This window comes from Vipera ursinii (genome assembly GCF_947247035.1).
Source record: "Vipera ursinii genome assembly, chromosome: 6".
Classification (NCBI taxonomy): domain Eukaryota; kingdom Metazoa; phylum Chordata; class Lepidosauria; order Squamata; family Viperidae; genus Vipera; species Vipera ursinii.
The window spans coordinates 73,434,093-73,450,625 of NC_139515.1; the positions used below are offsets into that span (position 1 = coordinate 73,434,093).

Below are 16,533 nucleotides of genomic sequence, written 5' to 3' on the forward strand. Positions count from 1 at the left end.
CATGTAGTACCTGATTAATCAGCTGCATGAAGACATCTGGAGCCCCTTGCAGTTCAAAAGGCATGACTTTAAATTGGCAGCTCCCCATGGGACAGTTAAAAGCAGTCTTCCACTCATCTCCCTCCTTTATCCTCACCCGGTAATAAGCCTCTCCCAAGTCCAACTTAGTGAAGACCCTCCCCTTTGCCAGGTTGGTCAGTAAGTCCTTCAGGAGGGGGAGGGGGTATTTGTTTTCCACGCTCATCGCGGTCACATCTTTATAATCTATGCAAAGATGAAACAACCCGTCTTTTTTTTTTAATAACATCGGGGCTCCCACAGCAGACTTAGCCCATTCGATAAATCCCCTCACTAAGTTTTTGTCCACATACTGCTGCATCTCCTCCATCTCAAGGGAATTTGGCTCCCGGTAACAGTTTGATAGAGCAATCATCGGGTCGGTGGGGAGGCAGGGTGTCACATTCTTTCTCACTAAACACCTCTGCTAGGTCCTGGTATTCACTGGGGATGAGTGGGTCGCCTGGTTGAGACAAGGCAGCCATGTGCACTAGCTCATCGGGTGGGTTAAAATCTCCTGTAACATTTGAGTTAACCGGGGGGGCTTGGGTCCTATAGGTAACCGCACAGTCTTCATTCCCTTCTCCCACCAGATAAACGGCTTCCATTTGTCTAACCAGGCTAGTCCTAGGATCACAGCCTCAGTCATTTTCAGAGCCACCATGAAACAAATGAACTCCCAGTGCTATTTCTAAGCATAGGGGTTCAGTCAATTGTGTGACTAAAGTTCCTCCCATTAGGGAGCCATTGGCTTGCTCAAACCTCACAAGTTTGGAGAGCAGCCTTGCTTGTATGCCCATTTTCAGGACAAGTGACAAACTAATAACGCACCAGGAGCATCCGGAGTTGACTAGTACTTTTATATCTACCTGTGCCCCCATCTTAGGGATTATGGGTTTGGCAGATAGTGAAATGTCGACTCACCATTGGGTCGTTCTCTCCTTCATCGTCACTGTTGGAGGAGGGTAGAGCGCGCGGCGGCAGGTCCGGCTTGGGTCTCGGCACTCTCCTGCGTGGGGGACGTGACTTGAGCAACAGGTTTCTGCGCAATCCAGTTGTATTTCTCTTTCGTCGGCTGCTGGGCTGGTTTCTTTCTCATTACTAAAGGTAAAGGTAAAGGCTCCCCCGCACATGCATGCTAGTCGTTTCCGACTCTAGGGGCCGGTGCTCATCTCCGTTTCAAAGCCAAAGAGCCAGCGCTTGTCCGAGGACATCTCCGTGGTCATGTGACCGGCATGACTAGATGCCAAAGGCGCACAGAACGATTACCTTCCCACCGTAGTGGTCCCTATTTTTCTACTTGCAGTTTTATGTGCTTTCGAACTGCTAGGTTGGCAGAAGCTGGGACGAGTAACAGGCGCTCACTCTGTTATGCGGCACTCGGGATTTGACCTGCCAAACTGCCGACCTTCTGATCGACAAGCTCAGCATCCTAACCCACTAAGCTACAGTCCCAGTCTATTCTGCTGCTGAGGGTAAGGGACTGGACAACTCGCTGCTCGATGTCCCTGTTGTCCACATCTGAAACACTTGATCGGTGGGTCAGCAGGTGGCCTGGAATTTTCAGTAGCCGCAGTGTTAATCTGGAGTTTGGCTGTCCTGGCGATGGCTTGGGCTCTTATCATGTCAGCGGCGATCTGGGCTTTTGGAGGGGTGACAACTGAAGCTGTCTCTCCCCATGGGACTGGAGGCCATGGTCAGTGGCTTCGAGGACAGGGAGGCTGCCTGATCTGCACAGATGGGACTGGGGGTTTCCTTGGCAGGAGTTGGTGGCTGCTTCACCGATCATCATGGGAAATGGGAAGGCTGTTCTTCACTTTTCATCTCTAGCTCCTCAAATCTTTCCACCAACTTCTCCACTGATTGACTACGGGCTGTGGACAGGTATTTTCACTCACCCAAGTCCTCAGTGGTAGATGATTTTGTGGTTCTCCACTGGTCTGGGGAACATGACGTGTGGGAATACCCTCTTTGCAGCTCAACCTCGTCTGCCTTCGAAGCACTTGTGTGGCAAGGCCGTCTCAAGATGTCTGGAGTCTTTACAGGGTAGGGTCCATTCCAATGACCAGATCAGCTGTCCTCGTGGCTTGGGCCTTGCCCCCAACTGAGAGGCCTGAAAAAGTTCCTTCTCCACTGGCATGCTGGCTTGTGCCCCCCCCTCTAGGGTAGCAGCCATTGCTAGGGTGCTGGTTTCAGGCATTCCTTCCTTCTCCATGCTGAGATCTTCCCCGAATCTGTCAGTCTATCCCTCAATTCTAGGGACAGCCACTGGGGCTTGGGACCCCAAGTTAGTTAGGTAAAAATTGGAGTTTTTGGCTTAATGTCATGGTTCCAACAGATGAAATTCTTCAAAAGAACTTCGAGGCATTGTTTTCCTTAAAGAATCTTTTATTCGAGAAACAAAGTATCAGCACTACATAGTTGAAGCCAAAAACTGAATTCCCCTCCCCTGGGCACAAAGTAGCAAAGCACAATTCCCTTTCCAATTAACAGTCATAAATCACATTCCCCAATTAGCTTGAAGCATGGGCTTTCTCCAGATTCAGATTCATCCATAGTTTCATTCCATACAGCAATAACCTTGTGAACTCTCAGGCTTCCTCCTTCCATTACGTATTCAAGATGAACAGTATTTAATATTTTATTGTTATGTATATGTAGGGGTGTGGGTCTATACATATATTGTATATAGTATGTTTTACGTGCGTGTATGTATGTGTTTCACTTTGAAAACGGGCAACTAAATTTCATTTTTGATGTGTGCCATTGTACCCACAGTAAAAAATGACAATAAAGATTATCTTATTTATCTCATCTTATCTGGGCAGAAATTGGGAAAATTCTCGCAAAACCGTCTTGCGGATCACAGAATTTAGAATAGACCTTGGTCAAAATCAAGGATCTACTCTTAATACCACTTGTGAGAATTTCCCAAACCAAATCAGGTCCCCATCTTGTTGAGATCTCATAAAAAATCCCAGGTATAGGCCCTATTCTTATTAAGACAAGTGCTGTCCCCTCTCCAGGAATAAAAGTGCATTCAGAACTAGCTGTAATGCCCCCAGGTTTACCTCATGAATAAGCCGTGTTATTATTTTGATAGAAACAAAATCCTTGCACCAAATCATTTGGTATGTGGGCTCTCCATCATATTAGACTTTAGCCAAACTGTTCAGCAATCAGTGCAGCATTATCCATGGTAGGCAGATAGAATTCTGGAGAATTCTGGAATTCTCCAACAATACATTTGAAATCATCTTCACTTGGTCAAGGAAACTATTGACCAGCTGATAGGTGGTACTCCATAGTAACTCCAGTCTTTCTTACTTGGCTGGTAAAGCAACTCCTTACCTGCCTTAGTTCCAGCCAATTTTCTAGTGAGCAAGGTGAACTTCCTATGGATAACAGCAACTCTCCCTCCAACCTTGGGATCATACTGCACTGAAAATCAGATATATAGTAGCCTTAAACACATTTGAGAAAGGTAAAAATCATTCAGGGAAAATGCAGCTTTTATCAAGATGGCTACCTATTTGTGGGACATTATCTGAGGAAACACCTTTTTCTCCATGTTTCCACGCAGTCCTAAAGAATAGAAATTCTGACTAGAGTCTTCCATGCTGAGAAACAGCTGGTGGATGTTTAGGAGCAGGATTGCTCCATGGAGGCTGCTAGTTATGTAATATCTACCCCAAAGATTTTACATGTTATCAGTATATTACAAATATGATATATGTTATATGTTAGAATAAGTCATGAGTATACTGGACTTGTAGTATAGTCATATATATCCTTTGCGTGAATCCACTGGGAAACTCATATTGCTAGAATGTGTGTACTATCCTGAATGTGTGTATGAGTGATTTATCACTGATAACACCTGGAACATTAGTGGGTGCAAGGAATACAATGGATTGCATTTTTCATGGGGTCATAGAACAGGAAGTAAACGTGTGAAGTTCCTAATATGTCACATGAATTTACAGTAAACAAGTTGGGTATAAGAAGACTGGAATGAACCCAAACCCCTGAAATGTGAGATGATCCTTGTTAGAGCAGGGGTCACCCTGAATCTGCTTCCCAGCCCAGTCTAACAGTCTGATCACCTGTACTGAAAGTGTACATGAGTATTGTGTGAATGTGTAGCCTAGTTGGGCAACAATACCTACAGCAACATGAGTACTATTTTGGGAGGTGCCTTAGAAGAACTTTTGTTTAGAAATGTTGCACATACCACTCAAGTTATTATTGTATGGAAAACAGGAGGATCAGTACTATATATGTTGTCTTGAATTCCTGAACACAAAGTAAGATATAAATCTAAGAAACAGATTGAGAAGTAAAACAAATTCTATAAACAGTTCCAGGGTGCTATTAAAATCAAACAGTACCTGTGTGTCTCCCTACAGCATTCTAAATTGAAAAGCAAACTATATATCCTAAGATAGTAACCCAACAAATATTGAATCATCTGATTTTATATTCAGTAGTTCTGGTGGATTGTTTTTAAGACTCCAAAAATAAATTACTGTATGTATCACAAAAGGAGAAACAAATCAAATCCTGGAGAAATATGTTAAACTTAACCTGAAAATTACATGACAGGTTGTATATTGTAAAGCAGATTACTAGTATTCAATAGTTTTAACATTAGTCCATATAAAAGCAGACACTTGAGAAACTATCACTGTAGAGCATCTAACTGAACACTTTATAATTTAATAAAGTGAGAAAATGAAATTGGTTCTAAGAATATAATCCTTGGCATTCCTATAAACGGAGGAACAATTATAATTAGCACCTGAAGTCTGCAATCATACATACCACTAGGGAGTAGGTCCCAGTGAAGTCAGTTGGACCGACTTTCAAGAAAACATGCAGAGGTCTGTGCCGCGCACCTGAAATTTTACACATATTTACTTTAAAGTAACTCCCATTAAAAGCAGCAAAGCTTATTTTAAAACACTGATGCAGAGGACTGGGATGAAATATTCAAAGTATACATATTTATCATCTAAATATGGCTTTAGATCCCTAGCACACACTCAAAATTCAAAAATTTCAGGACCAATGTTATGATTTTTTTTAAAAATGAATTTTACTTGTTTCTACTAGTTTCTTGCATATTTGAGTAACAGTGATACAAAAGGAAATTAGTTATGGAGCACAAAGACCAAACAAGGCAACGAAAGCCTTCTAAATATGAATGTTTGTTATACATGTAAAATTACAGGTACAGTACAGGCTGTTATGACCTTACTTTCAATTCATGTTCACAGTTAGGAGGAAACAAAGTAGTAAGATGATAGAGGAGTCACATCTGTGAGAGCGACACTATCAAGTCTCCAGAGAAATATCAGCAATAATTCAACATCATCTAGGATATTTTTGATGCTAAAATGTTTTGATTATCCAGATTCTCAGTGCCCTCCTAAGTCAAACAGATTCTCACAAAATATAGTAGAAGCTATGTGTTCAGCTTTAAGGCTTTTCCAAATTGGTGGGGGGGTTTTCAGAACCACACCTCCTGTCAACCACAGGTAGCACAAACATTTTATATGCATCTGGAGGGCACCAGTTGGGTAGGTTGCTATAGACCCGTAAAGGAAAATAAGGAAATGTCAAGGGCAGGAAAAATCACAGCTACAATTATTTCTACACCAGTCATCACTGCTGGACTATGATGAAGACACAGGAGAAGATAGAACCAGGTCAAACTGCTAAATAAGATTCAAAATTTATTTTTCTAACATTGCGTGTTATATGAGGTAACTGGATCTGACTGCAAATATCTGGACCACGGTAGTTCTACAAGTTATTGCCAATAGTCAATTATTTCTTTACTAAACTTCAATGAGTGGTTGAATAAATCTGAAGGTTCACTTATTATGATATGGTTATGATTAAATTAATTATAAGGGTGGGCAACCCAATAAAATGATTATTTCCCTAGAAATTTATAATTTTAGAGACCTGGATGTCCAAAAAAACCCAGATATCCAACAATCAAAGATTATTGAGGACACTGAATTATCTCACAGTATATATCAACTATAATTTGAGATAAGAGTCTAGGCTGATTCCTTGAAAGCATTAACAATGCAGACACTAAGATTCAGTGTGACATCTTATTACGTTTTGCTAAAGGATACATACTCTATCTACTATATCACATCAGTAACATCTGCAGAGGAGGAACATATTAAAATTTGCAGGATGGTGGGCACAGTGATTGAAGCCTTACCCCTTTCATACATGAGTTGATATTGCACAGGTGTACAAAGTTGGCAGTGCTTCTACCATACCATGATATCCACCACCTTGCATAGTTTGACTTTGATAGAGACTCTGAGTGAAGGGTCTTCGCAAAGTCCCAAACTTTAAGAAGAAATAGCTAGCTTAGCTGCAGAAATAATTAGAATACCTGCTGTTCCAAGAACCTATAGCATAACCACAAGAACTCGCATACAAGGCAACTGATCGTGTTTAATGATATTAAATATTAACTGACACACTTTGCATATATCATCTGCTAATTATAATGCACGTGCGACACATGATTTAGTATATTTATGGAGGGTCTGAGGAAACATAAAAGGCGATCAGAAATAGTGTAACCTCACAGTACAGCAGCCAATGGGGAATGAGGAGGGATATGGCAGCTGGGGCAGGGATGTATTAAAAAAAGGGAATAGTTTGCATTGGAACTTTGGAGAGAAGCAAGCTATGATAGCTTCTCCCCATTTGTTGCAAATGAAACAAAGATCTTCACTGTGTCCTGGGTGGTTATTGGTCAGGTGAGTTTGCCACTGATTGTGAAGGAAAGTGGCCAGGAGCACATAACAACTTCCTGAGGGAAAGCTTATGAAAACACACTTTTTCTCTTTCCACAGTAATTACATTCACCGGATCAAAAAAAAAAATATTCGTAAAATTTATTGGCCACCTATGTTACCTCAGGGCAACTGTAAATCTACATGTGATTCATTGTTTACTAAGTATAAGATTACAGCTCACCAAGCAAGTTTATTAAAATAAAACACATAAGAAAAATGCTGTCTTTTAAAATAAAAATTCATATTCAAATTATCAAGTTTCTGAATCAGGTGGTCAATCCAACTGATATTTAATTTAGTAGATGGAACAATAAAGTGTACAATGGGCCAGAACACACAGTTGTAGTTGAACAGTGGTTCAACTACGATTGGTTGGCGAGCGCTGGCTCATGCATGAGGCAATCTATGCTATGATTGGTTGCTGTGGGGGTAAAGGGGGAGTTTCCCCCTTTTCAGCCTTTTTATTCTGTGTGCTCAGTATGCTGTTTAGATTTACCTCACGATGTTCCTGACTATCTTGTCGACTGTAAATATAAATGTTAAATAAATTTATTTATATAAAACTACAGGTTTGTGTCAGTGTCTATTACTTCATTTGGATACTTGCTGCGCAATTCTCTGACAGATTCTCTATCCAGCAAAGCAAAGATGCTTACTCAGGAATACCTCCCTTTATAATTTCATGGGATCCAGGCTGTTGGTCCCCATTTTTTTGAATGAAGCCTTCCAATAACTTTTGCTAATTTTGCCTTGACCTTCATCATTGGGGGGGGGGAGAGAAGAGGGCATTCAGAGCCTTCCTCATCTTAGGTTTTATCCAAGTAGCTTCAAAACCATTTCATCTTCCATAACTATCCATTCATTACTTTGCATAACGGGTCTTAGATGTATATTTAAACAAGATCCACTGTGGTCAACCCATACATAATCTGTTCTTTCAATTTTTTTTAAACATCCTACTATATGCCTATGTTTCTTAAGCTGCAAAGGCACCACATTCACATAACTTCATATTCCATTCCACTTCCTAATCCTGCAGATATACTAGGGCTGCGGGTACTCCATCTCTTGGCCACCAAGGGACACTAGGAGGGAGAAAACGTTTAAGCAAGTGATAGGAAAAGAGTAAAACTGACAGGATACGGATATATAGAGGGGCTTCAGGAGCCCAGTGGAAACGCCACTCACTTTCTACCCATTCTCCAAAGCAGCACCAAATTTCAGAGGCACATCATTTCCAAGGCACCAGTAATCCTCCAGCTGGGGGGGGAGGGGTGTCTCGCTGGTCTGCAGGCTTCTGCTCCAGGCAAAGCCAGAGGCCCCTTGGCCCAAGCCTCAAATTCTCTCCACAGCACTCTCTCCACAACTGCGAGTGCAAAAAGAAACAAAGAGAAAGAGAGAGAGAGAGAGAGAGAGGGTTCAATTAGTATAAACTCTTCTTCTTGTGGAGATAAGCGAAATCAGCATCCAGGACTCCGAATCCCTTGTTTGGATAGAGCCTTCAATGGCCGGGAAGTTAAGAAGCAGCAGAAAAGCCAGGAAGGAAAGGAGGGAGAGAGTGGGGGGGGGGGAAAATCCGCTTGGGCTTCCTTCGTCTGAATTGCTTTTTTTTTTCCTTCTGCTATTCCCACGCCTGACTTGCTGTTCCGCACCAGGGACGGAGCAGCCCCGCTAAGGGACGGCCAGGGGAGGGCCAGCAAGCCGTCAGAGAAAAGAGAGAAACTCCAACAGCTATGCGCCTCCTTTCCCGCTCGCTGCAATTAAAAGCTTTAAGAGTGGAGAAGCGGGCCTTTTCCCTCATTCCTTTTCGGTTTTTTTGGACCCCAGGCTCTTTCCTTTCTCCCGCCCGCTTCCCACAACCCGCCTCTGGGCTCCTTTGAAGCTCGCCGGCTTGAGGTGCCACCTACCCTCCTGGCCAAGCGGGGCTCCAACGCCGCGGAGCAGAGGGCGCGCTCCGGCACGGCCAGCCAGCCAATCCGGAGGCCAAAGTTTCCAACACAGGACTGCGGGGAGTCCCTTCCGAGGCTGGTTCCTCTCTCGGGGAGGAAGAGGACGGGGCGGCGAGAGTCACTTCCAAAGGGCGAGCGCGCCGCTTCAGCCTAGCGCCGCGACGGGGAAGCCTCGCGCCTCTGTCTTGGCGACCGAGGAAAGGAGCAGGAGCGGGGCGGGGAAGGAGGCGCGGCTTCCTGCGAAGGGTCCCCTTCTCAGCGTTGCAGCCGCCGCCGCCGCTCCTGAAGCGCTGAGGTTCGGCCCCGAAAAGCTCGCCTTCTTCTCTCCGCCCCCGCTTCACGTGGGACCGCCCACAAGGCCAGGGAGGAGAAAAACAAGCCGCCTCAGGGAGGCTGAGGCGCTGGCGGCGGGTGGACGCTGGCCTTCTGCAGCGCTCCGCTAGCGCTCTCTGCTGACCCGACCGCGCATTCCTCCTCACTCCCTGCGATTTGAGAAGGGGCGGCGAAAAGACGCGCGCCGCCCCGATGCTAAGCCGCGGGTCCCTGCAGAAGTTTGGCCATAAGGATCAACGGCGGGGAAGAGTAACTTAAAAAAACGGAATGAGCGTCGAAAGAGGTTGTGAGGACTGGCCACACATCCGGCGGTCAGCCTTGTTTGGCTGAGGGCATTTTCTCTTGCCGAACCGTAGCTGGAAGCCGAGAGCGTCTTTTGACTGAAAACACGCCGGGCGTCAGAGAAAACGAGAAGAGCCCCAACCTAGGGAATTAAGCTAACGATGATCCGGCTTCCGGAGCTTCTGACCAGCCTGGTCAATACTATTTGAAATCAGTAAAGCTTTTTGACTGAGACTTTCTTCTCTGTCCGTGTCGGAATCCGAATCCTTTGGGAACCGCTGGTAGGTGACTTCCTTCCCCACTTAGAAGGCAGAAGAAAGCAAGGGCGCTAAAAGAGACTTAAGCTGAATTTCCAATGTCTGTAGAATAGCATCAGCAGGAGTGCTTATTTCCTTTTCCTGGTTTTTTTTTTAATCCAAAATTATTCTGCTGTGATTCTGAAGATTCTTCAAGGAAGAATTGTTCGGCGTATTGCCGAACAATTGGTTGGTTTTTTTAAAGATCCAAAACAAACACGCCAGCGAGTAAAGATATTTTTAGCTTTATTGTTTACTTTAGCAAGTAGATTTAAACAGAAACAAAAGAGCATAACATCCCAAGCAAGATAATAACAATTCTTTGTTCAGCTTTCAGGAGCACCAATGGAACAACAGCGATTATGAGAAAGCCCACTTTAATCCATTTAAATTCATGTATTGTTTATTATTTAACACATAATTATAGCTCTGATATTTTGTAACTATTCTGCTGGTTAACCTACTAGTTAAGCATATATGATGACACTAGAGGGAAGCCAGACTATCTGCCTTTGCATTTAAGAATGCCTACCAGTACTTCTCAAAGTGATAGATAAGACCCTGGCACCCAATTATTTATGATGGAAAGGCTAAAAACCCCTTCCTCTAATATCTTTATATTAAGAAGCTAAAACATAAAAGCAGATAGGCCTTGGTGCTTAGTAACCTGCTAGAATGGTCAAGAATGCTTTCAAAAGTCAAGTAATCAGTGCTTGCTCAAGTGAAACCCCAGGCATATTATAGGTTTGCGAAAAGAACTTGGGGACTATGTACTAATTATGGTATAATGCGCTGATTATTACTGGAAATTAGGGACAAATGTGCTGATGACTGACGCTGGCTAAATATTTACTGAAAAACAAGAAATTACTTGTTGAACTCAGCATGGATAAGATCACAGGATGATCTAAGAGGGCTTGGTTTAAGGTGGGCTTATGGAGAAGTAACTATCAAAGTTGTACTATATAAGGAGTGGCCTTTACACAGGCCTATTGGGAGTGGTCCCCCTGTGTCCTTTTCCTGCACAGAATAAACTTTTTTGCACTCTCCACCTCATTGTGTGTTTCATTGGGGTTGGCACACTGGATACAAACACAGCTTTCTGGGACAACACTTGAGAATGTTTGTTAGTGCAGGAATGTTATTGATAAGATAAAAGCCTTAGTATATCTTTCAACCTTTAGTTGAACTATGTTACTGTGGGAAGCCCCCCCAACAGAAAAATGAAATATTTTGGGGGATATTAAAAGAAGCAGAATATTTCCCCTAAAGGAGAAGAGGAAAAACATGTTCTTAAAGGCAGAAAGCAAGATAAGATAACCTTTATTGTCATTTTTTTTACTGTGAGCACAACAGCACACATCAAAAATGAAATTTAGTTGCCCGCTCTCAAAGTGGAACACACAGTGCTTTTTTTGTAAAAGAAAATGGTGCCGGAACTCAAACACGTCATACAACCTGCCTTGCCTACCCTACAAGGTTCCATCCAAAAAAGGTGCCGGAACTCCGTTCTGAGCGTTCTATGAGAAAAAAAGCCGTGGGAACACATACATGACACACACCTAACCATACTATATACACATATGTATAGACCCACACCCCTACATATACATAACAAATAAATATTAAATACTGTTCATCTTGAGTATATAACGGAAGGAGGAAGCTTGAAAGTTCACAAGGTTAATGCTGTATGGAATGAAGCCCCAGTCTTCCTGCTATAGGAAAAAAACGGTCCCAAGCAGAAGCCTGAAGTCTTTAGATATAGATATTTCTAAAGCCAGGCCATAAACAAAAGGCCTTCAGCCACAGCTTCCATGAAAACTGGAGCTGATGGGATTTGCAAAAACAAAGGCTCCTGAAATCTACATTCCCCACCTAGCTCCATGGAGGGGGCATGATCTCTCAGCCACAATGGGAGTCAGGAAACAATAATTGGAATGTTTATCTAACTCCTCCTCCCACTCCCACCAGCAGTTCCCTCCCAATGACTCTGACCTGATGTAACCTCTCCATCACAAGACTCATCACAAGCCTCTCACTGATGACTGATGCCTGACCCATCCCCCTCCCACCAGCAGTTCACCTCCCCATCAAGACTCATCACAAGCCTCTCCCTGATGCCTGACCCATCCCCCTCCCACCAGCAGTTCACCTCCCCATCAAGACTCATCACAAGCCTCTCACTGATGACTCATACCTGACCTACCACAAGACCCTCACGTGACATACCCACACCTGAAACCCTTATAAACAGAACACTGACAATGAGATCCCCTAAATTATGCTGAAGAAGTTACCTAGCCTGATGACAAAATATTCGGAAACCAACCCACAAGCTCGGAGAATGAACCTTCTTCACCTTCAATAATTAGAATACTAAAATGGCACACTCAAGCACAAGTCAAAGTACATTTCACAACAAACGCATTTCAATCACAAAGCTGCAAAGCATGTATAAAAACCCACCTACTCTCAACTCCATTTTGTCAGCCAACCCAGAAACATGCTTTTGTCACTAGTTCCTGGCTACAAAATAAACAGAGGTCTTCTTTCCTGTAGCCAGCCTCCATTTTCTTTGCAGCGTCTTTCTCCCGGCTTGGAACCTGATTTGATTTTTCGTCCCATATTACTATATAACTACTGAGAATGTATATATGATGTTGGTTTTTATGATTGGTTTATAGAGATATTCAAAATTATGTATTCATTCCAAAGTAGTGTCAAAAGAATTTGGGGGAGGGGAGGCTGAACTGGGCTGGGATTGTACAAGAATGAATCACAATGAAATCAAACACACTGTTTGAAAGGGGAAAAGTTTATTTTGAAGCATAAAAGACAGCACTCGAAGGTATCAAACAAGCGAAGAGAAATAGTTAATGTACCAGGAATTATTGGAAAAGTATTAAGGAGAATATAAAATTAAATCGAGAGCATTTAATGACAGAAAAATATGGTAGTCAATAGTTTTTCCCATTTACAGTCATCAAAAAGATTTTAAATGGATAAGAAGATATATGGTATCAAGCAAAGTAAGGCAGAATTTGCCACCTATCAGCGAAGGTGGTGCAGTGGTTAGGATGCAATATTGCAGGCTAACTCACGGCTCGCTGCCAGGAGTTTGATTCTGACCGGCTCAAGGTTGACTCAGCCTTCCATCCTTCCGAGGTTGGTAAAATGAGGACCCCATTTGTTGGGGAAAATATGCTGACTTAGAGAGGGCTGTAAAACCGTCTTGTATATGAAATGGTATAGAAGTCTAATTGCTAGTGCTATTGCTAAAACTTTTGTTGAAATTTGGAATGGAAGAACTGGTTAAAGAATAAAGTGGGCTAAGAATTTTGGTTATAATACACAGATGTCTCAGTATGTGGTCAAAAGGGTTGAAATTTATGATCTTAAAAACAATTTTTATAAAATGTATCATTGATACATGATGCTAAAGGAATTATCTAGAATGTATAAAGGCATTTCAAATGTATGTTAGAAATGTGAACAACATGAAGGGACATTATGTCATGTTTGGTGGACATGAAAAAAACTAAGAATTTTTCAATTGAAATACACCCATTCATATAGAAGGGACGCGGTGGCTCAGTGGGTTAGGACGCTGAGCTTGTCGATCAGAAGGTCGGCAGTTTGGCGGGTCGAATTCCAAGTGCCGCGTAACAGAGTGAGCACCTGTTACTCGTCCCAGCTTCTGCCAACCTAGCAGTTCAAAAGCACGTAAAAATGGAAGTAAAAAAATAGGGACCACTATGGTGCGAAGGTAACAGCGTTCCGTGCGCCTTTGGCGTCTAGTCATGCTGGCCACATGACCACGGAGACGTCCTCGGACAAACGCTGGCTCTTCGGCTTTGAAACAGAGATGAGCACCGGTCCCTAGAGTTGGAAACGACTAGCACACATGTGCGGGGGAACCTTTACCTTTACCTTATTCATATAGAGGATTTTCAATAATCAATTGAAGTCAGACATTTTCCTTTTACAAATGATGGATAACTAGTGAAAAAAGAGTCATGGATGATTATTTCAACGTAATGATACAGCAATGAGATTACTATATGCAAAAAGATGGAAAGATTTGGCATTCCCCATTATGGTTGGTGAAATTTACAAAACTGGCTGAGATAGCTAAACTGACTTCTTTGATTAGAGAAAGCTCATATTTTCATATTCATCAGTGACTGAAAACTCTTACTACAATTTGCATAAAAATGGTTGTATGATTTATGGTTTTGATCAGGGGTGTCAAACTCAATTTCATTGAGGGCCGCATCAGCATTGCGGTTGCCCTCAGGGGCCGGGTGGGTGTGGCCTGGGTGGGCGTGGCCTACTGGGTGGGCGTGGCTAAAGTGCATATGGCCTACTGGGTGGGCGTGGCCAGCTCTACATCGTTGGCATCAAGGGTGCCTATGGGGGCCCGGGCAGGAGTGGGACAGATCTGATGGTCTCTGGCAGGAGGAGGGTCTCTGGGCCAGGGCCAAGGCAGTGGGGGCCGTTCCCTCACTGTTTCCAGGATGGCTTCGCGGGCCACATGAAATCACTTCATGGGCCGGATCTGGCCCCCGGGCCTTGTGTTTGACATGTCTGGTTTTGATGATTAGAATGGTTATCAAAAGGAAATAATGAAGTTATCTTAGAGAGATTGGTTAGAATTATATGTATAAATGCCAAGAGAAAGATTGAAAGCCACTTCCTTGTATATTTTTTGTTTTCTGTTCTTTTGTTTTCTTTTGTTTTTTTTCTTTCATTTCCTTCTTTATCAAATTTACTTTACTATATTTTTATTGAATGTACTATGTATGAAAAATCTTTTAATATAAACTATTTTTAAAACAAATCCTTATAAATTTATAATTAAATGAAATCAAATTAAGTGTACTTTGTGCCTTTAATTTCTGATCCTATTTTCTTAATCATAGAAAATAGCTCCTGACTATCTTCTCTATGTGGCATTTTATGTATCTGAACATATCACGCCTGCATTGAGTTTTCTTTTCTTCAAACTGAACATTCCAAGTTTCTTCTTTTTCATAAGGGTTTTCAAATCCCAGTATTATCTTTGCTAGCTTCCTTTGGATCTGGATATTGTCTGGATCCATAAAATGTCAGTCCTTCCTGCATGAGGTCTCTAGATTTTATATAGATGTGCTATCTTTCGAGATGCGTTTGAAAGACTTTTGCTATATGGGAAGTCCTCACTTACTAACCACAGTTGGAACTAGCAACTCTGTTGCTAAAGCAATTCAGTCATAAAATAAAAACTCATGAGACTGCACTTGACTTATAACATGCTAAGCAAATCCCCACAGGTCATGAAACGAGACATCACATGACCATGACTTGCGACTTCTTGCCGATTTGTCCATTTATTTTGCTTGTCCGAGGCTGGCTTTGAAGTTTGAAAAATGATCCTGTGACCCAAGGAAGCTGCAATGCTCATAAATGTGTGCTGGTTGCCAATCACCCCAAATATTATCATGTGTGTGAGGATGCAACAGCCACAGGTTTGAGGACTGATCCGAAATCTCTTTTCAGCCCTGACATAAGTTCCAACATTAACTGAACGAGCAGTCAGTAAGCAAGGATTACCTCTATTTTCAATAAAGGTCTTTATTCAGTTTTCACAAACTTCTTGCTAAATTTCAAAAGAGAAAGTCTCTGTTTTTTCAATGAATGCTCAACAGGTATTTACTATTTCTAGATACAGGACTTGTCTGAAGAAGAAGCGCCAACTTTAGAAGGTGCAATTTTCAGCAATATATATTATACATACATACTTATATACATATATACATATGTACATCATATATACATATATACATCATATATACATATATACACCATATATATACATATACATATACATATACATATACATATACATATACATATATATATATATATACATATACATATATATATATATATACGTCTGTGTGTATGTGTGTATCTTGTATCCATAGCATCACCACCAGGCAGCACTCAAGGTTGTTCTAAAGTATACTTAATCAACAATTAATTAACCAATTATTATCCAATTCCCTGGAAAATTCTTCAGGGAAACTCACTAATCTCATTCACTTTTTGTATGTTTTATTTTTGCACCAAATAAGATCATAGGTGTTTTTCAACAATATTATTAAATATTAAGTGCAATACTTTGTTTTTCACTATTATTTTTGGCCACTAAATATAACTATACATATTCTAGCAGTTTTCCTGTTTTGGGTTTTCAGTTCCCTATTTTCTTAACCTTAGATGATCAGCTCTTCCAAGTATAATGATTTCCTTTGCCAAAACAAGAGTATGTTATGCTAAAACAAATAACGTTTTGTATGCTAAATAAAGCAGAGGGCAATTTTTTCAGTTCCCTTGATCCCTTATAATTCTTGCTAAGGAGGAAAGTACCAAGAGAAGACGAAAGTTGCCAATTTCTTGTCAAGTAGGAACAATGAGTCCAGGAAGTTACAAGCTGTTTACTACAGGAGAACCTGACCCAGTCCAGAACTGAACCTGAAATTTCTCTGGTGTCAGCTGAATCAAAACTCAAATCACTCCACCTGGGTGGGATAAAGCCTCAACCTGTTCTTCCTCATCCTCATCTGAACAACCTCCAGATCTCTGGACAAATTTTTGATGGCAACATTATTTAGCATGTGGCCAAGCCATAAAATTGTGTATCATCAGCATATGGATGGTATCTATCCTTATATCAGACATGTCAAACACAAGGCCCACAGCCGCCATCCACTCGCACAGGTCCATTAGGCCATC

The 16,533-nt window shown here is 42.0% G+C and overlaps 1 protein-coding gene across 1 annotated transcript in view; it reads right to left on the bottom strand.

Moving 5' to 3' along the window:
* Nucleotides 1-9,107, bottom strand: part of RESF1 (retroelement silencing factor 1) — a 36,081-nt gene extending 26,974 nt beyond the window's left edge. Inside the window, exons 1-2 of the mRNA XM_083365145.1 lie at nt 8,801-9,107; nt 8,082-8,259 (exon numbers count right to left, since the gene is read on the bottom strand). The gene's annotated coding sequence lies outside the window, so the exon portion shown is untranslated. The remainder of the gene's footprint in view (nt 1-8,081; nt 8,260-8,800) is intronic.
* Nucleotides 9,108-16,533: the final 7,426 nt, after the last annotated feature.